General features: G+C 40.9%; 1 protein-coding gene and 1 pseudogene across 2 annotated transcripts in view; both read left to right on the plus strand.

Annotated features, from left to right (window-relative positions):
* The first annotated feature begins 226 nt into the window (after positions 1 to 226).
* LOC118903496 lies at positions 227 to 1,091 on the plus strand (annotated as a pseudogene).
* An 8,868-nt stretch (positions 1,092 to 9,959) lies between these two features.
* The window catches only part of CAP2 (cyclase associated actin cytoskeleton regulatory protein 2), a 136,890-nt gene continuing 119,018 nt past the window's right edge, over positions 9,960 to 27,831 (plus strand). Inside the window, exon 1 of one of the 2 annotated variants that reach the window (XM_036870271.1) lies at positions 9,960 to 10,088. The gene's annotated coding sequence lies outside the window, so the exon portion shown is untranslated. The remainder of the gene's footprint in view (positions 10,089 to 27,831) is intronic. The other variant, XM_036870270.1, reaches the window with a different exon arrangement.

A 27,831-nucleotide genomic window follows, 5' to 3' on the forward strand; every position in this document is an offset into this window, starting at 1 on the left:
AGTGAGGAGCTGAATTGTTCACTTTAATTAGTAAAAATTATAATAGCCACCTGTGTCTAGTGGCTACCATATTAGACAGGACAACTCTAGAACACTTGTTGCTAGAAATCTGTTTCATCTTCATTCTTTCCCTGTCTGATTGCTATTTTAGTTTTTCAGCCCTCACTGAAGGGTGACTGATAAAGATGATTCCTGGCAGTGGTAGTGGAGACTTCTGCTCTGGGAGATGAAGCGGGTGGGGAGGGGGGAGGGGAGCACACCTGAACTTTTAAAATCACACTTAGATGAGCACCTCCATCATCACAGGAAGTTCTTCTGGGCAGCACTGCTCTCTAGAGGGTTGCTGAAGTTGTTTGAACATGACAGGTCTGAACTAACGTGCAAAAGGAAATTTGCTGTCTGCTTACTTCCAAAGCCAGGAACTGGAAGAATTATTGAACTGTACTGGCTGCCTGTCTTAAAGTACACAGAGCAAATGCTACAGTGAATCAGCCGTCCTCAAGCAGGCTCAGGACACAGCCTGGTCATCATTGCTCCAGACACCAGGGAAAGATGAGATCTGGGACCTTGGCACTCGGGCTGGATTTTATGTGGATAGTTGAAAAACTATCTACAGAATGTACTCTTACATAATGAATATGCTTCCCTCACTGATAAATGCCAATTTTCCAGTGGACCATGGAAAATTGGCTATTTTTTGCCACTCAGTGGGAGGCTGTGGCGCTCTTACTTGTGCTTTGAAGAACCCTGGAAAATGCAAATCTGTGTCAGCATTTGCTCCAGTTTGCCACCAGCTCTCTGTCTTTGGGTGGGTGGGAGAGCAAAAATCTCTCAATGGATATTTGAAATCAGAGCGAAATGAATGAAAAGCTTATGACGCTGGTGTTCTTAGTAAGTTTTATTCAGGTTCTGGTTAGACATGATCAAGGAGATGTTGACTAAACATTTCAGCCGCACAGCTACTTCCTGACATCAGTTGTTTTTAGATTGCAAGAGGGTTATGATTATAGTTACTTTTCTTTGCAATCTTTTTTAATGACCACATCAGACTTCAAGAAGAATTCCCAAATACAGGAAAAATCAGGCACTAGAATCTTTTCTGAGTTATAGAAGTTAGACTAAAGAAAAATACAATTATTTGACTTTAAAATGAGTTTTCATGACACTAAAAGAGTTTGATCATGTAGTTGAAACATCTAAATACAAGAAAATACATAAAACAAGAAAAGTTCAAGTACATACTAATGATTGTAGAAGGCTTATCAAACATGTTTGAATGGCACCACACAATTATTCAGACTTTTCTGTAGTTACTTTTTAAAAAATGTGAGCAGATTGGTCTTATTTTACAGATCTCTTTGACACTTTTTATGAGGTTGTAGTAAATCATTTGAGACTTGTCTGAAGATCAAGTTTTGTTGAATGAAGAATGAATTTTCATTGCTACATCTGTGAGAAGTAAGAAATTAATCACCTTTTTTTCTGAAGTCAACTTATAGTTAAGCCTTGCATCTTCTCCTTCTTCCTCATCATGTCAGAAACTGGAACTATAGGGGCTTCCCTGGTGGTGCAGTGGTTGAGAGTCTGCCTGCCAATGCAGGGGACACGGGTTCGAGCCCTGGTCTGGGAAGATCCCACATGCCGCGGAGCAGCTGGGCCCATGAGCCACAACTACTGAGCCTGCGCGTCTGGAGCCTGTGCTCCGCAACAGGAGAGGCCACGATAGTGATAGGCCTGCGCACCGCGATGAAGAGTGGCCCCCGCTCGCCGCAACTAGAGAAAGCCCTCGCACAGAAACAAAGACCAACACAGCCTAAGTAAAATAAATAAAACAAACAAACAAACAAATAAAATTAAAAAAACAAAAGAAACTGGAACTATAAACTGTACTCCATTCTGTGCTGTAGAATCCTCCCCTTTCCTGTCTATCACCCTTTCCCCACAGGTATATGCAGAGGTTACATTGATTTTATTTCATCCACTATTATTTCATCACTACTGGGAGAAATTCACAAAATTGTAGATACTTAGTCAAAAATGCAGAATTTCACCCATTAATGCTTTTATTATCCTTAAAAAATCGAAAATACAGCCCTTCTAGACTCTTTCCATTTAAATTCAGGACTGCTTTCAGGGAGACCTGCCACATGGTCATGGGTGGTGGACTTGGAGGTTTTTATCCCAGGCCTTAGTTCCACGTCCCCAAGACACCCACAGCCCAGCCAGCCAACCCTGGCACCACGGGCTGGTTCTAGCTCTGGCTTTGTCTGTTCTCTCTGCCCTGTACAGAGCCCCATGAATTCCTGCTACCTCTTCCAGGCCTCCCTCCATGCATGCACTGCCAGATGGATCTACGAGTATCTTCGCCTTTCTCCTCTCCTTTCTCCTCTCTCCTCTCCTTTCTCACACACCTCCAGTGTCTCCGGCTTCCAACCCTATTGATTCTTGAAAAGTAGAAGCATGGACAAAGAGCCAACACTGAGCAAGGCTGCAGCTTCTCAGTCAGAGCCTCCTCCCTTCCTCCCACCACTGGTCCACTATTCACTATTAACAGGTTCAACAGGACCCAGAGAATTTCTAAAATGGCAGCAAGTGAACAAAGTTATATTCTCTCTATATCATATAAAACCTGGTGGCCAGTGGTCCATGTGAGATATTCAAAAGGCCAGTTATGCAAAAGCTAAAAGAATAATAACAACAACAAAAAGCTGAGTCTTTACTGTAGCTTCAGGGAGCACTGGTGGATGCAGGCAGAGGTGCACCCCGTGACCACCACCAGAAGCCCGGATGGTATAAGCAAAAGCGTGCGTGTTGACTCTCTTTCCTTAAATCAGGAGTTTCCCTCTGTATGATCAAGTTCTTGTGTTGGCAGCTGAGAAAGCCACTGACAGCTGGGGAGTTATTTTCTCCTTTGGTCACAAGATGATGGAGATAATCTAGGGTGGGAAGTGTGTGGGAGAGAAGGAGGAGACAAATGCTGGCTTCTCTGACCAGAATTGGTAAGAAGGCTCATAGATCTTCCTTTCATGTAGATCAGGCACCTAAATAACTCCTGAGTCTACCCCTTACATTTGCTGAGAAGCAGCTGGATCACATCAACAAAACTCTTGAGGTGTCATAAAGAAGGATCAAGGTTTTAAATCAGCCTCTTTTTCTTTTCTTTTCTTTTTTTGGATCAGTACAAAATACTTAATCTGGATTGTGTTGTTTCCAAAAAACGGAGGAATCCACAAAACTCAATAGAATACTATTTTCCAAGTGTGAGATCTAGCCAGGAAAATTATTTGAAGTTAATCCTTCCTGTTTTGTTGATGACTCTTGACCTAAAACAGGCAGAAACTTGGATAACTAGAGCTGTCCATTGTAAAATGTTTTTAGGTGCCCTGACTAGGAATATACCTGATTAGACGGAGTTATTGTTTTGGAATTTTCCACTTGCTGTCTTAGTGATTCCATGAAATTGCAGGTCACCCCACTTTTTATTTCATATGTATTAAACATACTCTGTATTTAATACATGCTAAGTATATAATACATATGTACAACATTAAATTCATAATAGACCACTGACTGTTATATTTACTGTTTAAAATTATTTTGAACAATGAAAGTTTCTTCTAGACAATGCATATTTTCTAGGTTGTTCTCTAACTGAACGTTATGTGTCACACATTCAATTCAACCAATGTCAGTTGAGAGCCTTCTGTGTGCCAGGTGGGTGGTGGATGGATATTGTGGCATTTCCATCACTTAAAAGAGGGTTGTTAATTCTGGCTAAGTTCTAGGTAGACTTCTCCACATCCTTCAGTCTTTCCTTCTTCCCCATCGTTAGCTGTTTCATCTTACAGCAATACTATATAAGCATTACTTTTGCCGTGATCAAATGAGAGAGGCAAATGTGTTCCCCTTAATAAACATAATCTTAGTTTTTAAACTGAAATCTAATTCTCTAGTTTAGCTATACATTTTGACTTCGCTTTTAACTTACAGTGACAAAGTATATCACATAGAAAACATGAAAAGAAATGAAAGAACATACAAATACTAGTGTGTCATGTTAGGATGATATGATTATTTTTGTTCTATATTTTCATTATTTTTTGTTTGTTTGTTTTGCCCGCACTGCACAGCTTGTGGGATCTTAGATCCCCGAGCAGGGATCAAGCCTGGGCCCACAGCAGTGAAAGCACCGAATTTTAACCACTGGACCGCCAGGGAATTCCCTATTTTCATTAGTTTTAAGATACTCCATTCAAATGAAAGATAAATAAGTTTGCCTTATTACTAATAAACCCTTGTCTAACCATTGGTCTCAGGCAACTCACCTTCTCAAGCCTTCTTTACACTCAGAAGAATTAAATACCGTGTTGGCCCCTTTCTCTATACTCTTTCTGGATTCATATTGATACCACTAGGTCTCTTAAATTCTCTTGGGTAATCCTTCTCCCTTAGACTGTCTCCAAACTTTGAATCTGGCTGTTATTAATTCTGTTTTTATTAATATGGCTAATTATTGCAATTATTGGTTAATTTTAACTAATTATATTAATCCCATTACTTCTCATATTAATTTTGTTTTCAAAGTCATCTTATTTCTTCCCAATAATTAGAATTTTAAAAGTATGTATTAAACACCATGGGCAATGGTTTTATTTTCTATACTATTTCAGACACACTTGTCTCTTTCTCTGAGCTCTGACTTTAAATCTGGATTTGTTTCAGTAAGCAAACCAATGGAAACTACTTACTGACCATTGATTGTATGTCATGTTCTCCTTGGTTAGAGCCACTGTGTACAGCTGGGCAGGTGTCCCCGGCACAAGGGCACCTGGCCAACAGGTGAATGGAGGCTCTTTGTCAACATATGCCAAGAGGAAGAGACTATGGAAACTGATGAATTCATAAAAGTGCTAACAAAAGATCAAGATGAAAAAAAAATTAATTACATGGGACTGAGTGAACTGATGAGGATGATAATAATTTTTGTGACTTGCTGTTTGAATTAAAAAAAAAAGACTATGGGCAGCACTTTCTTTAGCATTACATAATGATATAAAGTAAATTTGAACTATGTATGGTCCTGCCTTGAGGCATTTAAATATAGATAAGTGAGACTTGGAAAACAGAAAACGGGGGGAAAAATTTAAGAGAGTAATTTCTTTATATTGATATTTTAATGAATAAACAGTAAATTTATTCAAATTCTAAGGGATTCAATGACGGAAGAGATGAATGTGGACTGGAGTATTTAGGTATAGCTCAAACAAATCAGTGGAATATAAAAAGAATCCTTAGGTTTAAGACCAGCAGTCTTATCTGTTTCTAATGACATAAAATTTTCATGCAGGGACAGTCTTATCCACAAAGTGGATTATTAGAGACATGCCTGGTGGCCTGAGTGGTGTCCACTAGCTCGTCATCTTCTCAAATGCCTCTGAACCTTACCCCATCCCCCCCTCGGTGCCTGGGATTAGTGAATTATCCCTTTGAGCTAAAGTATGACCATCACAAGATGCCCTTTAAAAAGAGAAGACATTCCCAAAAGATTGAACATACCAAACATGATCTGCCTGGATAATTCTGTTCAGCAAGGCTGATCGCACCTCTGTTCTGAAGAACCAAAGCCTCTGTTCACCTGAGCCTGAGATTCTGTCTTTGCGGAGGGACTTGGAAAGAAAAAGGAAGGAACCAGTTCTCTGTTTTGCACTTCCATAAAATCATTGATATCTCGGTCAATATTTCAACATAGATGACTCTGAAAAAATATGATAAAAGCTGTGGATCATCTCCTCAGATAAATGCACAAAACCTAAAACATAACACACGATTCATGGAGCTCACAGACTCCTGAAGCCTGTCTAGGGATCTCAGGTTAAGAATTCACTGAACAAATAAAAAGTGTCATTTTTAGTGTCTGCAGTGCTAGGGAAACTGGCATTGCTCACCTTCGCTTTCTTCCCTTTACGGTTCATCCACTCACCTTCCGTGCTCATCTTTCCCACCCCCACCCCCATTTGTGGGTGGACAGAATTATCAAAATAATGACTGAGAATCCTCACCTTGGGAAAAAGAGGGCTGTGTGCTGCTACCTCCAATTTGTTTCCATGTGCCAGAACTATGTAACCAAGAACAAGGTGTAGCCAAAGGAGGCTGGGGCCATGTGTGGTGGTGGAGGAGAAGTGGGCAATGGAGGTGGTGTTGCAAAGGTTATATGATGTGGCCAGCTCTGCCATACTTTGTAGCTGTTCCATCCAGTGAAAGCTCAGTATAATTCCTCCATATCAGGGAAAATCAGACCACATAGTGTAGCCATCAAAGAATCCTCTCTCTTATAGATGCTGGGTCAGGACATATGAAAGTAAATCAGATGGAAATCTTTACTAAGGACCTTCACATGGCAAAAGTTTGGAATATTTTAAATTTGTTTTTAGAGTCTTTGACTTCTCGAGCACAAGCTTCCAATGAAGAGGAAGAGGGTCAGGATGCAAGAACTGAGCTACCCCGGTTCCCTCTTTAAGAAGAAAGAATATAAAGGACTCATTCACGTGGTAGGTGCTCAGTAAGTTTTATCTATGATTATTAGGCTCTGTTTGCTGAGAGTGTGGCATTCTCAGCACCCACAATGTGTGTATCAACTGCTGGTAAAATTACCATTGATAACTTTCCACTTGGGAGTTATTGAAATGATATGCCAACTCTCATGGGACATTGGTAACGTGTTCTTCAAAACTTTAACTCCTGAGAAGGCATGTTTGTGGAGGCATGTCATCATTCTCCTTTCCTCCTCATTGGCTGGGAAAGGCTCCCAAAAAAGGACACTGTGTTCATTGGCTGTTGCTGGTATGGTCTCTTACTGGAAAGGTGAAAGGGGATTCAGGTAAAATAGCAAGGGGACTATAATCTGGTCTCAGTATCTCAGCAGTCATGAGGGTGGAATAGGCTTCACAGAGACCTGGGGCCCTAGCATAACTTCATTTAGGGTACAACTTAGAATCCAGGGACCCATTCTCTCTCCTTGCACCTCTTTGAGAAGCATGAACACTGCTTAGGAAGAGGGTATATTTGGGTTCATTTGTTTCCATCCAATGCATCCCTTTGGGGGAGAATTCTTCACCAAGCCAGCTCAGAGATGGTTAGCCTCCTGCATGTCCGACTGCTCCACAGGTGTGCTTGAACCTCAGGAGCAGATTCTGGGAGAGGATCGTGGAAGTCTGGATTTCACTTGATTCTTGTAGAAGCTTTATAGACTGTGAATTTCAAGGTCCTGAGTCACCTACTCTGTGTTGAGATCCTAGCAAAGCCCCTTCATGTAAAATTGTCAATTTAAAAGTTTTACACTGTATAAAGAAAGGCAGAACAGCACAACCATTCCAAAGATGGACCCCCCTCTCCCCCATGTGTCTACTGTATTACCAGCTTTCTGGTACAGCCTGGCTGGTGGCAACTGGAATGTTATCCAGATGGACAAAATCAGTGGGGAGGAGGAGTCTCAGATGCAATGTAGAGGACCAAGGTGGAATAAGACAAGAATATTGTTAGCTTTGGCAACGAAGGGGACATTAGTTCAAATTAAGTGTAAGGAAGAGGTATAGAAGTTAACATGGCACCAGCCTCCTTGTACAGCAGATAATGAGATCGTCTGTTAAGGAGAAAGGCAAGGGTTTGGGTGGGAATCTCAAGGTCTGAAAAGATTGAGAAGAGCCCAGTGTCTGTCCTCTTCTTTCCAACTCCACCGCCTTCAGAACTAATCCTGTAAAAGAAAAATGTATCAATAAATGTGTACTCAATGACTTTTCTCTGTGTCAGCCTCCGGAAAATAGCCTTGAACCTTTAAACAGACATTATCTTTGCTTTCTTGGAACTTTCAGGTCTAGTTGGAAAATATGGACAATAGATGTTAGAGAGTTGTGAGAAAGAAGAGTTCACTGGGGGGTGGCCCCATTGGGCATCCGTCACATAGCAGATGGATGCTGTGTGAGATGGAATTAGTTAAGGGAAGAATTCAGGCACCGGCTTAAGACTCATTACTTTCCCCTCCAAACTAGTGAATTATTTCTTAGAGAATTTCCCTGTCTCCTATCTTTTTCCAATCCTAGACAACATCACGAAATTAACTGTTGTTATCATGATTCTGCTCCAAAACTGTCAACAGTCCCCCAGTGCCTGCCCCTTAGGGTTCAAACAACTTAGGCTAAGACTGAAGGCCTCCATCTGCTGAGACCTATCCTTTCTTCCCAGATCTGGGTCCCACAGCTCTCCCTTCCAGCGAAGCTCACCCACTGTCCTTCATGCATGTCCCATCCTTTATCACCTCTCCATCTTTATCCTGCTGTCCTTTCATCTTGAGTGCCCTTCCCCCACTGCCCATTCTTATTGTCATTTCTGCTTGAAGACTCAACTCTTACTTCCACCAGGATGCATTCTCTGGTCCCCAGCACTAGGAGCAACCTCCCTCTTCTGCACATCCACAAACTTTGTTCATATTTCTCTTAGGACATGTTTTATAGTCTTTCTTACACTGTAGTTATTTTTATACTCTCTTCATCTTCTTACTATCTTATAAACCTAAGGGGAGGCTTTGTGCCTCATTCACCTTTATACTCCATAATACTTTATACTCCAGTGCAAAATATACTTAGCTGAAAGAAATGCTCTATTAATGATTGCTGAAGTTAATGCTAGAGAAAAATAAGTCATGTTAGACTGGATGCTTGGAAGTTTCCTTTGAACCTGTAAAAATTGGTTCTTAAGGATATATTATTTTTTGCATCCCTGGAACATAAATGTATATATATAATTTCATTCATTCATTCTTCAGTATAAATGTATTAATTACCTACCAAATGCAAGGCATGTGCATGATAGGGACAGCACTGGCCCTGGATATTTGCAGTGTATGCATTCATTTAGCAATGTTATCAGTGACATAAGCAATGTCATTTTGTTTCCCCTTTTTCCAGACAAAGGGGTGCAGAGAGGCACTCCTCATCACCACTGTTGGACAAGAGCAATGTGTGATAGGAAAAACCTTCATTTAAATTGTGACCTATGGGGTCAGAATAAGCCTTGTAATGCACAGAACCAAATTACATGCAATTTAAACACTGACAGAGAATATTGGCTTTTTAGATACTCATCCTAGTGTTTGTTTGGAAATATTGCTTTAAGAAGTATCGATTACACCCCCCTTCTCTCTTCTCTGTAATTATTTTCCTAGCATTCATTCAATGAAGAGCTTCAAGTCTACTTTTTCAGATGGAAATAAACTAATGAAAATTGAAAATCAATGTTTTCCTTCTAACTGTTAACAAAAAAGTAAAAATCTCCAATTTTGTAATTACAATCAACATATAAATAGGAATGGCCACAAATACGCACAATACAAGTAAATTAATTGGTTTAGGGTACATTTATTTTTAAACAATCAGGCAATTTTTAAAAAAGATGTTGTATGTAAAATGCATTTAAAAATACATTTTAAAAATGTCGTTACAAAATATGAGTGCATCTCAACTTGATGTCTAGCTAAAGTGTCGCTTGCCCACCTCCCTCTCCAGCCGGGACCTTTATCCCTATGCGGGGGTTGGGGAACACACAGGCCCGGCTCTTGCTTCTCAAGGACCCATCATTTCTCTGCACAAGTGTTTGAAGATCCAGTCTTGTGGCTCCTTCAGCCAGGAGCCTCCCGGATCTTTCCAGACTTCTTTGCAATGCTGCCTGATGCAGCGAATTCATTTCTTTCAGAGCCTGCCGCCCTCTGCCTTCCTCATCTCCCTCTCTTTTCTCCCACGGCCCATCTGCCCCTCCTTTCCTCCATCCCCCTCTCCTCTCCGCTCCCCTTTATTTCCACTCCCCACCCGCGGAGCTTGGCTCTCCTCCCTTCCTCCCTCTCCCTCCCTCTCCCCCTCGTCTTGTCTGTATTTGGAGCTCCCGGAAGCCGCCGTCCACTCTCCCCAGGAGCGGCGTGACTGACACCGACTCCTACTCAGGGGGGAGGAGGAGGGGAGGAGGGCAGGCGGGAGGAGGGCGCGAGGGGCCGAGCAACGGATCGGCATCGCCCAGCACCAGACCGCAGGACCCCCAAGCAGGTAATCCGGAGCAGCCGGGCCGGGAGGGGCCGGCGGGCAGGTGCGGGGGGCGCTCCTCGGCCGCGCTCGGAAGTTGCGCTCAATGGGTGGGGTGCAGAGGGGCCGGGGCGGGCGGCGCGCGAGGAATAAAGACCGGGCTGGTGCCTGAGGGGCCAGGATGCCGGGGACGCGGGCGAACGCGGGGCCTGGGTGCCGGGGACCCGGGCGCGGGCGTGCGGGCGCCCCATCTGGGTCAGCGCAGCGGCGCTCCCTGCCCCCGCCGCCTGCCCCGGCGCTCGCTGGCCTGCCCGGAGGGCGGTGCGGGCGCGGAGCGGGCTTGGGGCTGGAAGGATGGCCAAGGCCTTGCGGCCACGCTCCAGGCTGGTCTAACTTTGGGGCTTCTCGCCAGTTTGGCTCTGAGCCTCAGATGGGTGCAGGGTCGTGGGGGGGAGGGCTGTCATTGGACTGAATTTGACCCTAGCCAGGAAGTGCTGGAAAGGAACGGACCTGGCTTCTCTGCAGAACCTGACTTGAGGCCATGAGTCACTTTAAAAAAATGCGAAGGCCACTGAGGCAATGAGGGACAGCTCCGAAGAGGTCACCTCGCAGCTGGGTCTCTGTCTCCTTTGGGTAGAGGGTTGTTTGTGGAAGTAGCCTCGTTGTCATCACTTTGGGGACTAATAATCACATATGCAAACGGCCTTGCCTTCATTGCCCTCAGAGTGGTATCCGGCATCACAGATAGGCTTGGAAGTTTCAGCGATATTTGAATTGTTGCGTTTTCTAAAATGAGTGAATATGGGTGACTACATTAAGTATATTGAACTAGGATTAGGTCCAAACAGCCAAAGCGGAGATGAACACAGCAAAAAAGATCAAGAAGCTTTGATTATATAGCCATGGGAATGCAGAAGTTATAGGACTTAAACAACCAAAGTTTACCAGAATTGTTTGCAGAGTACTATTTCTTTACTGCTTATATAAGACTTCTTTTTTATTTAAGGAACATAGCTTAGAATTCTTGGTAAAATATCTAAGACCACTTAATGTAAGATTCAACTGTGGAGTGATCTTTGGGGAAATTGTTCTTATAGTTACTAGAGTATAAGACTGTAAGCCTCTTGAGGGCAAGGATGGGGTTTTGGGTAGTTTTTACTGCACCAAGAAGTATTTGACTCACAGCATGTGATGAGCAGGCAATAAAAGTTTGTTAAAATGATTAACCCAATAGTTTGAGTGTGGCTGGATCATGACTTTTTGAAGATACCACATTATTTTACAAGGAAAGACTACTCTATGATCCCCAAATGTAAAAATCCTTAATAAAATTAGAATCGAAGTACTGTATAAATATTTATTAAAGAGAAAAAATTGACTGAGAAATCAAGAGGGTGACTGTCAAGGTGGTCTTGGCTAGTAGGAAATAGGTTTTTTGCTACTCATTGTAGAAGTGAGAAGTAATTTAACATGTTGATATAGTGTAAGGTTTGGCAAACTTTTTGAGTAAAAGGCTGGATAGTAGACTTGTAGGTTTTCTTGGCTATGTGGTCTCTTTAGTAACTTCTCATCTGTGCTGTTGTAGCTTAAAAGCAGCCATAGACAATACCTAAAGGAATGGTGTGGCTATATTTCACTTTATTCATGGACACTGAAATTTGAAGTTCGTATAATTTTCACCAGTAATGAAGTAGTCTTCTTTTTTTTCAGGCATTAAAAAATGTAAAATTCATTTTTAGCTTGGGAGAGGAGGGGGAGACACAAAAACAGGAGGGGAGAGGGGGCAGGTTTGTCCTGTTGTTAGTAGTTTGCTACACCCCCCCCCCCCACCATGTGGTAGAGTTTGGAGAGGAACCTTTTGAAAGGATTAATGGGCCAGATTCTCCAGGTGCCTAAGTCATACCCAGGCATTAAGTTAATGCCTTCAAGAGTAGCATTAACTTATTTTGGGCACTACAGCATTTTGTTTTGTGTTAAATATTTCCTAACAGACATCTTTATGCATGAGGTTTTATTTTTAATTCATTAATTATGTAATATACATAAGAATAATTTGCTAAGTTTATGTAAGCTATAAACATATTCAATGACCACCTGTAACCCTGTCACAGCTTTAAAAACTAGGGCGTAAGAACTAGATAATTGTGAAAAGGTAACCCACAGAATGGGAGAAAATATTTAAAAATCCTATATCTGGTAAGGAACTTGTATCCAAAATATATGAAGTGTTCTTACAACTCAACAATAAAAAGATAAATAACCCAATATAAAAATGGTCAAGATATCTGAATGGCCATTTCTCCCAAGAAGATATACAAATGGCCAAAAAGCATATGAAAAGACATTCAATATTCATCAGAGAAATGCATATCAAAACTACAGTGAGATACCACTTCACACCCACTAGGATGGCTAGAATCAAAAAGTCAGTTAATAAGTGTTGGCGACGATGTGAAGGAACTGGAACCCTTATACGTTGCTGGTGGGAATATCATCTGGTGCAGCTGCTTTGGAAAACAATTTGGCAGTTCCTCAAAAGTTAAACAGAGTTACCATATGATACAGCAGTTTCACTCTAAGTATATATATCCAAGAGAAATGAAAGCATATGTCCACACAAAAACTATACACATATGTTTATACCGACAACATTCATAACAACCAAAAGGTAGAAACAACCCAAGTGTCCATCAACTGATGAATGGATAAATATAATATGGTATATCCATACAATGGGATATTATTTGGCCATAAAAAGAATGAAATACTGATACATGCTACAACAAGTATGCACCTTGAAAACATTATTCTAAGTAAAAGAAGTCACGAAAGACCACACACTGTGTGATTTTCTGTTCATATGAAAATATTCAGACCAGGGCAATGAATAGAAACAAAGTAGATTAGTGGTTTCTTAGGGATGGGGGTTGATGTGAGGGGGGGATGAGAGTTAAAGGGTATAGGGTTTCTTTTTGAGCTGATAAAATGTACTAAAATTAACTGGTGATGGTTTTGAACATCATATTGTATACTTCAAGTGGGTGAATTGTATCATATGTGAGTTGTATCTCAATAAAGCTGCTTAAGAAAATAAACAGAAGGCTAGAAAAAAAGAACTAGATTGTTACCTATACTGTTGTATCTTTCTTTATGCCTTTCTCCTATGCCATTCCTTGTGCCCCTCTCAACCCTGGATTTTGTGTTAACCATTACCCGATTTTATTGTAAAATAGTTTTATGACATATGTAAGTATTCCTACATAATTTTGTTTACCTTTGCTTGTTTTTTTGATTTATAAAAAGGGTATATATAACCTCACTTTTAAAAAACTCAAAATTAAGTTTTAAAGAATTATCCATATTGTTGTATGTAACTATATATTATTTGTTGGCAAATATTCCACAATTTATTTATCCATTCTCTTACTGTTGAACATTAGGGTTGGTTCCCATGTTTTGCTGCTTTGGAGACTTTTTTTTCCATGTGTCTTGAAACATGTGCAAGTTCTTCTGTGTGAATGTGAATATGCCATGTATTTTAATGACCAAAAAAAAGTTGATTCTCCTTCTGACTTATACATTAATGGTATATCCCCAGCTTATTCATTCCCCCCAAACCACCAATTGATTAGAACTGATATCCTGACTTCTCATCCCATTTAAATTCTAGTTGTACTATCTATTTTCTCATGTCCTCAGAGGTGTGGAAAAATACCATTCTAAAATTTTACAACTGAATTTCACAGCAGGCTCACTTAACCCAGTCACTTACAGGCATCTTCATCCTCTTATGTCACCTGGATTTAGGATAGGACAGAGGACAACTTTATTAAATCCAAGGGATATTACCTTAAGCAAGGTACATAAGTGGTTACTAAATTTCACTAACATTTTTCTTTGTATGTGTATAGTACTGGGTGATCTAGTGTTTCTTTTCTTTTTTTAAAAAAAAAGATTTATTTATTATTTTATTTATTTTTGGCTGCTTTGGGTCTTAGTTGCAGGCACGCGGGATCTTCACTGAGGCATGCAGGATCTTTCGTTGCAGCATGTGGGCTTTTCTCTAGTTGTGGCATGCGGGTTTTCTCTTTTCTAGTTGTGGCGCGGGCTGCAGGGTGCCTGGGCTCTGTAGTTATGGCGTGCGGGTTCCAGAGCATGTGGGCTCTGTAGTTTGCGGCACACGGGCTCTCTAGGTGAGGCACACGAGCTCAGTCATTGTGGCACACAGGCTTAGTTGCCCCATGGCATGTGGGATCTTAGTTCCCTGACCAGGGATCAAACCCGTGTCCCCTGCATTGTAAGGTGGATTCTTTACCACTGGACCACCAGGGAAGGCCCTGGTCTAGTGTTTCTAACATGATTTAGTTTGGTTATCCTGGTAAAAATAAGCCAATTGGAAATGTGGTGTTTTAGTCTTGGGCTCTTTCTAGGTCTGCCGTGATTCAGGCTATGAGCTTTTGCTGTTCATTCAGGAGATTTCTACTTGTACCTGGAAGGGGGAAAGAGTTTTAAAGTTTTTTTTTTTACTGTGGTAAAATATACATAACATAAAAAGTTACCATTTTAACATATACAATTAATTCAGTGGTATTAGGTACATTCACAAAGTTGTACAACCATCAGCACCATTCATCTCCAGAACTTTTTCATCATCCCAAACTGAAACACTGTTCCCATTAACGATAACTCCCCACTCCCCCATTCCTCCAGCCCCTGGCAACCTCCATTCTACTATCTGTCTTTATGAATTTGCCTATTCTAGGTGCCTCATATAAGTGAAATCGTGCAGTATTTGTTCTTTTGCATGAGCTTTTATATCCAGGGGAATTCCATCTTGTTTTGTTTGTCTAAAGTACACCCTTTTCCCACTTATGGAAAACGTATTTTCTTTTACTGAGAAATTATGTAATAATTTATATTATTTCCCTTTCATTATACAGCCCTATATAGGAAGGGACATAGGAAGCTGTCTAAAACAAGAAGAAGAACTTTCGGTTATTACAGATGTGACCTTCATCTGCCCTGTCTACTTAATTAGACATCTAATAATCCTCGCTTCTCATTGACCACTTAGCCAAAAGGAGAAGGTGTAATAGTCCCTAATTTAAAAAATTTTACACCTATGTGATGAATGGATGAATTAGGTAACCTTTGCAGTTCCTGATGGCTCCCAGCTTCTCAAAATTGAAAGGCCATTCTGCAGTATAAAAGTCTAATCTGAAATGATTCTTGTTTTGTAAGAAGGGTATTAAAGAGCAGGAGAGTGGAAGACTGAGAACAGAGGTGTGGTAGTCTCGATGGGGGTACTGAAGCGGAGGACGGTCCCGGAGAGGCTGGATGCGTCTGCTCACCTCTCTCCAGGGCCAGAAAGCTCAGGTATCTGGCATAGTGGGTAGGTTGACGGAAATGTCCATTTAATTAGTTGCTTGGCATTAGGTAGACTCAGTGCAGAAGTCTTTCCCCTGGCATCATATTCTAGCATGAGAGAAGCAGTGGCGAGAGATTTTCGGGGGTACAGTGCAGGTTCACAAATATTTAGGCAAAATTTTTAAAGTTTGAGTATTGATCCCCCCTCTGTTTTCGTTTCTTATTTGTTTCTTAGTACTCTCATGGTGCCCTCTGACTGTTCAGAATTCCCGCTGACAACCCTCTGTTCCCTCTCCTTCCACCCTGCTTCCAATGGCCTCTCTCTTCATTAGGACTCCTCCTTCTCAGTGTCTCTTATGAATGGAAGGTGGATGATTATCTAAATAAAGTTCTTCAGTAACTGAAACTTTAAAAAAGAAGTTTGTTAATGCAAATGAGTCTCTACGTATACAGAATTAGGGGTGAGGCTCATTTTTATGCTTCTTACTTAAGGCTGAGAGCCGTCAAACTGGGTGCATTTACTATATGCAAAGACTTCCCTAAGGTCCATGCACATGAGTGTTTGAAGAAAATAAATTTACAAATCTTCATCTTTCATAAGTGCTTTTTACTTAAGACTGATCTTCTAGAGAGTGGGTTTGTAACGGAGACGCAGGTTCCCTTTCACGCCTCCTTTTCTTTTACAGATATTGTGTTTTCTAAATCTTCGTTAAAACAAAACAAAACAAACAAAAATAACCAACTGAAAGTTCAATCTAATCAAATTGTAAACTGATGTTAAAGGGTAAATTTTAAAAGACAATGAAATCATGATTCTCATACATATAAATAAATTAACATTTTAAAAAAATCTTAAAAAATGGGAGAGCCAGAAAGGTCTTACAATCAGTTGAAAGGAGACCATTGATGGGAATGCTAAAATAAATTTGCTTGATAGATGTAAACAAGCTTCTTCCACAGTGGGAGAGGGAAGTCCAGTGAAGTTCCACAGGATAAATTTTATTTGCATGCCTATAGACAGTTATTACTTGCTTTACTATCAGTTTTCTACAAGTTAACTTTTTAAAAATTAATTAATTTATTTTTGGCTGTGTCAGGTCTTAGTTGCGGCATGCAGGATCTTTCATTGTGGCATGCCGACTTCTCTCTAGCTGTGGCACACGGGCTCCAGAGCACATGGGCTCTGTAGTTGTGGCACATGGGCTCAGCAGTTGTGGCACGCAGGCTCAGTAGTTGTGGCATGCAGGCTTAGTTGCCCCACAGCATATGGGATCTTAGTTCCCTCACCAGGGATCGAGCCCACATCCCCTGCATTGGAAGGCAGATTCCCAACCACTGGACCACCAGGGAAGTCCCTACAAGTTAACTTTTATCTCTACAGAGTTGTAGAACAGCCTAGTCATGGACAACAAAAGGCTGAAATAACTCAGATGGATGCGTAGTTAGCATACTCACTAAATTTCAGTGTTCCCCAATTTTTTCTTACACTGATGATTTAAATGATTTTGATATTTCATCACCACGTGATGTTTAGAATATAACTCAAGGAGTTCAAAAAGTTGAATGACATTTCTATTACAAAATTTCATCCATTTGCATCTCATTATGTGAACAGTTCCAGCATTTACATTGATAAAAACAAAAATTGAGAATCGATGTTCAAGCTTGACTCATTCTAGCAATAAGTATACTCATCCACATATGCATGAGATAACTGAAAAATAAGAGAGCTCAAAAGAGAGAGGTTTCCAATAAAAAATGCTTTTTATCTACATTTACTAAGTATTTGTCAACATTTGTAATATTTGTGTTATTTTGATAAGTTCATTCTAATAAGAGTTACAGTGGTAACAATCAGAAGAGCACTCTTTTTACCATTGAATTTAAATAAATAAATATATATATGCTTTTGATGCAGAAAAGTATGATAGGGTAATGAATAAAAGACATTAAAGCATAAAATACATAAAACTAGGATAAACTCTTATAGGGCAAAAAGAATGGAAATGTAAATTAAAGGAGAAATATAATCATGCAAAAAATTTTGACTGTCAGAGAGCAGCCTGTTTATGCATTCTTTTAAAATGAATGATGATGAATTTCAATGGATGTATTTCAGCAAGTGATAAAATAGTTTTACTTATACATGTCAATATTTACAGAGTACTGGAAATTACATTCTTCACAATAATAAACATTTTGGTGAAAGCTTTTACATGTCAACCTAAAAATGTACAAGAGGAATTTACAAATTTCTTTTAGGTTATATACAAATAAGAATTTGAAAATCCCTTTGAGGCTCATCCTGCCTCTATTTTCTGACCAAAAATAAGAGTCTGATATGATAAACCATTTCTGCAAGTTTAGTGTTGATAAATGAACCAATTCATTGATTGATACAGTGACTCTTTGTTCTACTAGATTTAGAGAAGACATTTAAGAACTAAAATTCGGGGCTTCCCTAGTGGCAGAGTTGTTAAGAATCCGCCTGCCAATGCAGGGAACACGGGTTCGAGCCCTGGTCCAGGAAAATCCCACATGCTGCAGAGCAGTTAAGCCCGTGTACTACAACTACTGAGCCTATGCTCTAGAGCCCGCGAGCCACAACTACTGAGCCTGTGTGCCACAACTACTGAAGCCCACACACCTAGATCCCATGCTCCACAACAAGAGAAGTCACTGCAGTAAGCCCACACACTGCAAGGAAGAGTAGCCCCTGCTCACCACAACTAGAGAAAGCCCGCGTGCAGCAATGAAGACCCAATGCAGCCAAAAATAAATAAAGAAATAAATATATTAAAAAAAAAAAACTGAAGTTCTTAATACTTGTGACAGCTCTCCAAAGAGAATGATAACCCATCACATTTTATTTTTTTCTTTTTAGGCAGTTATATCTTTACTCATCTTTCTTGTTCTTCCCTTGGAGGCAACTCACTAATACATTACATGTTTATGTGTATAATAACCAGACAGATAGCACTCTTTGGATCTGTAAATGTATAGTTTTCACCAAGTTTGGGAAGTTTTGGCCATTTTTTCTTCGAGTATGTTTCCTACCTCAGTCTCTTTGTCCTCTCCTGGAATTCCAGTGACACTAATATTAAACCTTTTAATGTCCCACAGGCTTTTTAGGCTCTGTTCACTTTTTCGTTCACCCTTTTTTCTCTCTGTTCTTTAGACTGGATAATATCTACATCAACTTTATTGACATTTTCCTTTGTCATCTCTGTTCTGCTATTGAGCCCATCCCATGCATTTTTTACTGTTTATTGTATTTTTCAGTTCTAAAACGTTCACTTGTTTCTCTTTCATAGGTTCTGTGTCTCTGCTGAGAACTTCTATCTTTCCATTCATTTCAAGAGTGGTTACCATTATTTCCTGGAGCGTAGTTAAAACAGCTCCTATAAATCTATCGGATAATTCCAACACCTGTGTCATCTTGGGGTTGGCATGTGTTAATTGTCTTTTCCTTTGAGGAGTGATCACATTTCCCTGGTCTCTTGCATGTTAAATAATTTTTATTGAATTCTGGACATTTTGAGTATTATGCTGTGAGAATCAGGTCCTTTCGAAATGTGCAGTTTTTTGTTTTACCAGGCAATCAAACCAGTTCTGTTTTGCATTCTGTGGGCAGTGGTTCCAACAGCAGTTCATTTTTCAAAGCCTTTGCTCTGCTGCCTTGGGTCCCATGGAAGCACTATTTAGGGGTTAGTATGAGACTTGAGCAGTGGGGCTTGAGCAGAGCTTACGTTGTAGTTCAGTTCTCAAAGCCTTTGAATCTGTCCCACACATGCACAGCTCAGGGGCGAGACTGGGGGTTTGCACTGGTTCATGCACAGCATCAAGGGACCCCCTTCTTTAGCTCTCTCCTCTCTGGGATTCTTCCCACACTCTCCTGCCCCTGTGAGCCTTTTTTTCCCGGTCTTCTGGTCAGAAAGACTGGGTTTCTTTTGAGGTTTTAGCTGCTCACGCTGCTGCAGTATGGTTTCCCCAAGACGGGGGCCATTCTCAGAGCAAAGCACTGAGAGAAAAGTAAGAGGGAAAAATGACAGGGATTCTGCCAACACTCTTTGGATCACAAAGGTCCCTTTTCCCTGCTCCTCTGGCAATAAGACCAGGTTTTTCTTGGAGAAATTTTAGCTGTCTGTGCTGCTGCTTGCTCTTCTACCATGCAGTTCTGTGACTGCAGCCACTCTTGGAAAAGAAAAATGGAAAAAGACAAAAAACAAAAACAAGAAAACAAACAACCCAGACTTCCCTTCACATTCTTCCACTTATAGAGACCCCCTTTCCAGGTCTTCTGGCTGAAAAGAAGAGGGTTCTCTTGGAGTTTTGTTGCTTGCACCCCCTGTGCAGTTCCAACCTCAAGTCAACTCTGAAGAGAAAAGAGGAGAAAGCCCAGAAATGCACTCCCAAATGGGTTCCTTTTCAAGTTTTGATTGCCCTCCTCAATCCTCCTGCTGTTGTTTATTCTTCAGAGCCAGGAGTTTCTTCTTGCATTTTGCACACAGTTTAGAGATAGGTGATAGTGAGCTTACTCCTTCTGGACTGTCACCGGTAGCCCCTCCTCCTTCCTTATTCCCTTTCCCCTCTGTTTTCCCTACACCCCACAGTTTCCTTTCTTCTTTGCCCTTTTTCTCTCTTTCCTCTTTACTTTGGGCTCCCAGGTCCAAAGAGCAAAAAAGAACTTCTAGTCTTTTGGTGGTCCACAGCTCCACAGCTCTAGTTGAAAACTCTGATTTTGTCACAAGTAATAAATCAAAGTCAAGTATGGAAGTGACCCAGGAGGCTGGAGACACATGAAGTAGCAAAAAAAAAAAAAAAAAAAAAGGGCTTCCCTGGTGGCACAGTGGTTGACAATCTGCCTGCCAATGAGGGGGACGCAGGTTCAAGCCCTGGCCCAGGAAGATCCCACACGCCATGGAGCAACTAAGCCCGTGCGCCACAACTACTGAGCCTGCGCATCTGGAGCCTGTGCTCCGCAACAAGAGAGGCCCGCGCACGGCGATGAAGAGTGGCCCCCACTTGCTGCAACTAGAGAAAGCCCTCGCACAGAAACAAAGACCCAACACAGCCATAAATAAATAAATAATTTAAAAAAAAAAAAGTGTTGAAGGAGAGCTCTTGGGCCAAATTCATCACCTGGCTATTTGAAATCAAATGATCCCACTTGCATCTGTTGAAAATATCCAGGTATAAAATGGGCCCAGCACTTAAGAACTGATTCTCAGAGAGTAACTGGATCTGTTATTCAGTTGTATGTAAATCCTACAATGAATGCTAGAATTTTGAGATTAGAAGGAATTTCAGCAAACCTAGTACCTTCATTATTCCAGAGAGACATGGCATTCTTAATGCAGAAATGACAGTTTAAGAAAGTAAAACATTTCTAGTCATGTTATGAGAAACAACTGACTATATGAAATGATATCCCCTTTTATGCTTTCAGTCAATAGTGTTTCTGCAGTTTATTTGCTCTATGGCATGGTCTTAGAAGTATAATGTTTGAGATGTTACCATCATTGTGTCTGGGGGACAGGAGAGGTGGTAACACATGCAGTAACAGTTCACGAGTTGAGCACTCACTGGGTACAGATCACAGTGATAAATGCTGTGGAGCTTTCAGAGATAAATTATAAGAATGATACCTGGGCATCACTTTGTAATTCACAAAGTTCACTTCATCACCTCCTTTAATCTTCCCAAGCATCCTGAGGAAGGTATTATTATTAGGTAGAGCTTCAGGTCCCTACTTGCAGCTGCCAGCTATCGTCTCATATCACTGTCTGCATTTCAAACTCAGATGTCGAGAACTGAGCTCCCATCTTCATTAGCTGCCTTCACTCCCTATCTCCATTTTTATTGGTACCACCCTATCCCGAAGCAAGACATCTAAGACATCCTACCTTCTCCCTTTCCCTCTCAACCCCATTTAATCCATTTAATCCTTTCTCAGATCTTGCCTAGTCTATACCTCCGATCTTCTTCAATCCAGTGTCACGTTCACGGTGAATTCCCAAGTCTCTTCCCAGCTTTATCTACCACTCGTTCTAACTACTCATCAATCCCTTGTTCCTTGTGCTTTCTTAGGTAGCTCCTGGCACATAGTGAATGCTCAATAAGTACTTTCTGGCTGTAATGCCTCCATATCTTTGCACATGCTGGACGTGGGCTCAGAAATGCCTTCCTTACCTTTCTTCTGAACACCACCTCCTCATCCTTTGAGATTTCGTTTAGCCTCCCTACTTCCCAGGGCTCAGTGAGTACCCACCCTTCCTGACCCCCCGCACACATTCCCACGTGCACCTGTAACATTCCTGTACAACTCTATTGTACTGTTTCCCAAGGCATGGGTCCTTGTACTCTGAATTGTGCTTCTTAAAAATGTGTATTCCTGGGAATACCCAGAACCACTGAATTATTGCTGGGGGTGGAGTCCAGGAATCTGCATTTAGGAAGCTCCATTTCTCCCCAGTGATTCTGATGCACAGAAGAGAGAAGAGCAGTGAGAACTGTGCTCTATTCTGTCACCTGTCTGGGCCTGTACAGCTGGTTCCGGGAGCGAGGGGTGCGGCCATTCAGAGCAACCTGTGGTTGAGTTTAGTTACCACCTATGACTTTGTCGGGAGATAAGACTGGCAAAGTCCCTCAGACTTAACTGATTTTCAACCATATCTTTATAAAGAGGAACAGTACTTATTTTTGTTTGTTTTTCATAACTTATTAAGGTACAATTTTACATACCATAAAATTTGCCCATTTTAAGTGCACAATTCAATAATTATTAGTACATAATGCAACTGCCACCACAATCCTATTTTAGATCATTTCCATCTCTTCAAATAGAAATTTTGTGCCATTTGCAGTAACTCTCCATGCTTCTCCCCAGCCCTAGGCAACCACTAATCTACTTTCTGTCTCTATGCTTTTTCTAGATAGTCATATAAATGGAATCATATAATACATGGTCTTCTGGTCTGGTTCTTTCACTTAGCATAGTGTTCTTGTGGTTCGTCCATGTGGTAGCATGTGTCCGTGCTTCATTCCTTTTTATTGATGAAAAATATTCCACTGTATGGATAGACCACATTTTGTTTATTCATTCATCAGTTGATGGACATTTGGGTTGTTTCCATTGTGTGTGTGTGTGTGTGTGTGGCTACTGCGAACGATGCTGCCATGAACATTTGTGTACAGGTCTTTGTGTGTGTGGAAATATGCTTTCATTCCTCTTGAGTAGGTAACTACAAGTGGAATGGCTGGACAGCATGGTAAATATGTGGTTAACTTTTTAAGAAACTTCCAACCTTTTTCCACAGCAGTTGCACCATTTTACATTCCCACCAGCAATGTAGAAAGGTTCCAGTTTCTTTACATCCTTACCAGCACTTGTTATTATCTGTATTTTTGGTTGCAGCCATTCTAGTGGGTATCTTCACTTCACCTAGTGAATGTATAACCTGGTGGTTACAGATAGAACAGATAACGTAGTGGGCATCTCATCGTGGTTTTGATTTGCATTTCCCTGATGACTTGATGTTGAGCATCTTTACAGGCAGTGTTGGCTATTTGCATATGTTCTTTGGAAAAAATATCTATTCAAATATTTTACCCATTTTTAAATTGGAGTACTTTTCTTCTTATTGAGTTTTAAGTGTTCTTTATGTATTCTAGATACAAGGTGAGCAATACTTTTACTTTATGGAGGGACAAAAGGTCCATGGAAACCCTGCCCAGGCTTTGGTAGCCTGGCCAGCGGGGACTCCATGGTTCTTCTTTTTCCAGTGCCAGGATATGGCCCTTGAGGAACTCCTGGAAGCATCTCTTTGACCTCTACCTCCTCCACGGCCTAAGCAAGAGCAAAAGGGCAGTGTGTGGGCACAGGAATAGAAAGAGTCCCCAACAGCATAGGAGTGTAGAAAGGTGGTTGGAAGGGGGAAGGGATGGAGCTCCTTTTCAGTAAAGGGATCTTACCTCACATTTAGCTAAGAGAGCTCCCACTTCATGATGGAAATGTAACAGGGGTCTGTCCTGGTCCCAGTCAGCATTCAGAGTATGATTTTATGTCTTTGTCCTTACCCAGCCTCACCACCCCAAGTCAGGGCACAGCACCAGCCTTGAAGATATACTTAGATGTTCCCTGTGGTCTCAGATTCCACTGGACTCTCTTCTGCTGAAATAGCCCAGTTCCCTGTGTCCTGGTATCCTATAGGGCTGGCTGTCCCCAACAGCCAAACTGTCTGCTCCTCAAGGAAATCATGGTCCTTGAGAATAGAGTCTGTGTCTCATCCACGTGTGTAGCTCCAGCAGCCAGCACAGAACATGGCTCAAAACATATTTGCATACAATTGTCTTAAGTCAGTGAATGAAGAAGAAGGAATGAGTTCATGTATTGGAAGTGAGAAAACTGATACTCAGACAGGTTTAGTGATCTGCCCAGAGTCACACGGGTTGTCAGTTAAGTGATTGGGTCTCAAATTAAGATTCTCTGATGCCAAAAATGCTTTTTCCACCACATCAAGCTATGAGTCCCAGCCTCTTATCTTCAGAGATTCTAACTTAGAGGAGAAATATTTATACTACAAGACTGACCAGGGACGGTTCTGAGGAGTGATGCCACCAGCATGGAGAGGGCAGCTGGGATGAGGAGGTAATTTCTATATGTGGTTTGTTTATGTTACCCTTCTGTACTCTACTCTTGATTTGATGGACATGACAGGAAGCAAATACCTCAAGGGAGGTTATCTCTGATTTGTGGGACAAGGGATGACCTCTTGGAGGGTTGGGATTCGGAGAATGGGTGCAGCAGTGCCTAGAAGGGCCCTGGAAGAAGTGAAAAGGGCAGAACTGTGGCAGAGAAGAGAGATTGGGGGCCTTCCATTTGGGAAGGGGTGAGTTGTCTCTGTGACGGGCTCTTAGGAACCTGGTGAGGGGTGGAGCTGGGGTGAGGGCCTTTGAAAATCAAGATGAAGTGTGCTTTTTTCTCCACAGTGGAACATAGAGGCTTTATAGGAATCAACTGGCTAATCAGGATCTCATATATATTTTCTCCAGTTCTGTGAAAATTTGAAAGTGTTCTTTTACTTGTATGACTCTCTGCTCTCTCCTATTCTGATTACACTGTTTCAAAGCTCAGAGACTCTTGAAACTTCTTTGCAGTAAAAAGAAAATGGTGGCTTTTTTTGCTGTTTGTGAGAAGCGGGCACCAGAAATTCCTATAGGAAACTAAGGGAAAGATACGAAGGCGGGTACCTTGGCGATGTGAATGTGTCTCTTAGTGAAATAACTCCCTGGCTTGACTGAGCAGGACCTGCTTCCAGCCCCCTCCCACTACAGCTGGGCAGAATATGTATTTTAATCACTTCTGATTTTCTAGATTATGAGCATTTGCTTAGCAGTTAGTGAGGACTAACTTAATGAATAAAACAGGCATGTTCAATGAACCAGTCAGTGAACGAATGAATAAATACCATGGTTTGTTTCTTCTATACTGTATAATATTACCCTAATTAGTAATAGTGAATCACAGGATCACTCCCCCCAGTGACTGGTAGTTTCCAGAGAAAAGAAAGAAGGTAATTGATATAGTCTCAATAAAGACAAATAACAAACTAGGAAAGTCTGGTGTGATGATAGTTTAACAAATATTTTTGAATGTGGGTGGACTTATAGAGAAAGTGGTCCATTGTGATTATACTGTGCAGAGAGCTCACATATAAGCCAGCTGCCCCGCCTTACCATGAGACATTCTTCAATTTCCTGTCCTTCAGGTCTATTTTCTATTTAATCTTAGGCTTGTGATTTTTGGAATCCCTTGGATCTGTGTTTCCCTTACAGAACCAGGGGAGAAACTCACCACAATTATTTCTGCACCTTTGGCCTAGTGAGAACTTGAAACCAGCAACCTGGAAGACTTAGCTCTTTTATTAACCTGAAAATGTTACCAAAGGAGCATTTACTAGTTTTATGAATTTGCCATGGGAAGTTTACAAAACTCTTTGGACAATGTGGAGTTTTTAAGATTTTGAAATCCTAAAGCAAAAGGAGCTATGGAAAGCCCAAATGTTCACATTAGGGGGAGCAAGGGTGCTCTTTCAAATCACAGGAGGAAGCCACTGAGGGTTTCAGTGGGAAAAACTAATCTAGTATCTCCTTTTATTATTTTTTTAATTTTTAAATGTTTAAATAAACTTATTTATTTGTTTGTTTTTATTTTTGGCTGTGTTGGGTCTTCGTTGCTGCACATGGGCTTTCTCTAGTTGCGGCGAGCGGGGGCTACTCTTCGTTGCGGTGTGTGGGCTTCTCATTGTCCTGGCTTCTCTTGTTGCAGAGCACGGGCTCTAGAGCGCAGGCTCAGTAGTTGTGGCCCATGGGCTTAGTTGCTCCATGGCGTGTGGGATCTTCCTGGGCCAGGGCTTGAACCCACGTCCCCTGCATTGGCAGGCAGATTCTTAACCACTGCGCCATCACGGAAGCCCTAGTATCTCCTTTTAAATGGAAATTTCTCCTGTGAAAATCTGGCTTTCCGCCTGATCTAGGATTATGCCAGTGAGTGGGCAGGTGAGGGAAAGGCAGTGAGTGGTAGCCAATTAATTAGTCAATCAAAAAATATTTATAGAATTCTCCATGTGTGCGGCAGCATGCAGACTCAATGGGAGATACAAAGAAAGTAAGATACAGCCTCAGCCCATGAAAAGCTAGGACTGGTCTCCTTGGGAGGCAAGGTGTGCATGTGCTAGCAGAAAAGATGGCATGAGGCAGTATTTTAATTGGGCAGTCTGTCTTGTAGATACCAAGTGTGTAATACAAATTGGCTGTTATTCTGGGCTTATCACCATTTACTCTGTGCCATGGGGTGTCAACTATTCAAAAGCAGCTATGAAAGCTGCTTTTATAACTGGTTAGACTGAGGAGTTAGGGCCTTAGCAGACTCCTTGCCACTGAGCATAAGATGGTTTGGTTGAGAAAGTATGAAGGATGAAGGATTGTTTTTTTTCCAAAAATGGTTCCACAGAGATTATGCTTGTGTCCTTCTCAGAGGACTATTTAAAAGCAAAAGAGTCATTATAAAAATGTTCAGGGGGGAACTTTGTGGCTACAAAATTACTAATTACCTAGCAAAATTTTTATTTTATAGTAACCATTACACACATGGGCTTGAGAAAACTCTTTTAGAAATGTTGGAGGAATAAGTACTTGGAAGAGGAAAGTGAAATGTTGAAAAAAAAATAATAAGGGTGTACTGACCTGAAGTTTTCAGCTAGTCATTTCCATTAGCCAGATCTTCTAGATGATTGCTTAACGTTTCAAGTACACGAAAACTTGATGTAGTGGTATGTAGACCTAACTATTCTCATAAGAGCAGTGCAAGATGGGATATCTTCATGACAGTAGCTAACATGTTTGTCACTGACCACATGCCAGATTTTTTATGTTTTTACGTGCATATTTATAGCAATCCTATGTACAGGTAGTACAAAGCAAACCAAAATTAAGCTCTTTTCCCAAAGTCCCCTAGCTAGTAATTCCAAAGCCAGGGCCCCTCTATACTACCCCAGTTAAATATAAGCAAAACAATTGAGACCTTATAAAAAAGGTTTGAAAGTGTGGGGAACTCTCCCTTTCTGAAAACTGCTGTGAAAAAGGATAGAAATACTGTTTCTCTTCATGCTTTAAGTGTAGTCATTGGACTCTGGACATAAAATTGGACAATGTTAGGGACTAAATATCTGTACTTTAACAATGGGTTTTATAAGATGACCAGTGAAGCAAAAAAAAAAAAAAAATTTTTTTTAAACAATGACAGCTACCTTTTTTCCTAGGAAATTGTTTCTAGAACACCTTATTATTCCAAGACAGTATATGAGAAAATACTGATTGGCTATATTCTTATTGAAGTGTATGAAGTTTTTGTAAATGTATTCAGTTGATGTGAGAGAAGTTTGAATTTTAAATATTTAGAATGCTAACTTCTTTATTTGAAAAAAACAAACATGTTTTATAAACTCACCCACAGACAAACAATATGCAATTGCCCGTTCTCCAGTCTTTTCTACACTCTTGAAAATCACTTATAAGAAAATGTTTGATCAACAACAAAACATATTACCATGAAAGTTCAAAACACTGGGGATAAAGAGTAGATCCCCAAAACTGGGGATAAAGAGAAGATCCTCCAGAGAGGAGAACACAGTTTACGTCTAAAGGATGAAGAATCAGAATGGCTTTGAACTTCTCAACAGTTGCCTAGGAAGCTAGAAGAAAATGGAGTGAAGCCTTTTAAATTCTGAGGAAAATTTCCAGCCTAGAATTCTACACTCAGCCAAACCAGCAGTCAAAATATAGATATTTTCAGACTTGTAAGGTCTCAAAAAAAATTGACCTTTCATGTACCTTTTTT

This window comes from Balaenoptera musculus, chromosome 11 (genome assembly GCF_009873245.2).
Source record: "Balaenoptera musculus isolate JJ_BM4_2016_0621 chromosome 11, mBalMus1.pri.v3, whole genome shotgun sequence".
Classification (NCBI taxonomy): Eukaryota; Metazoa; Chordata; class Mammalia; order Artiodactyla; family Balaenopteridae; genus Balaenoptera; species Balaenoptera musculus.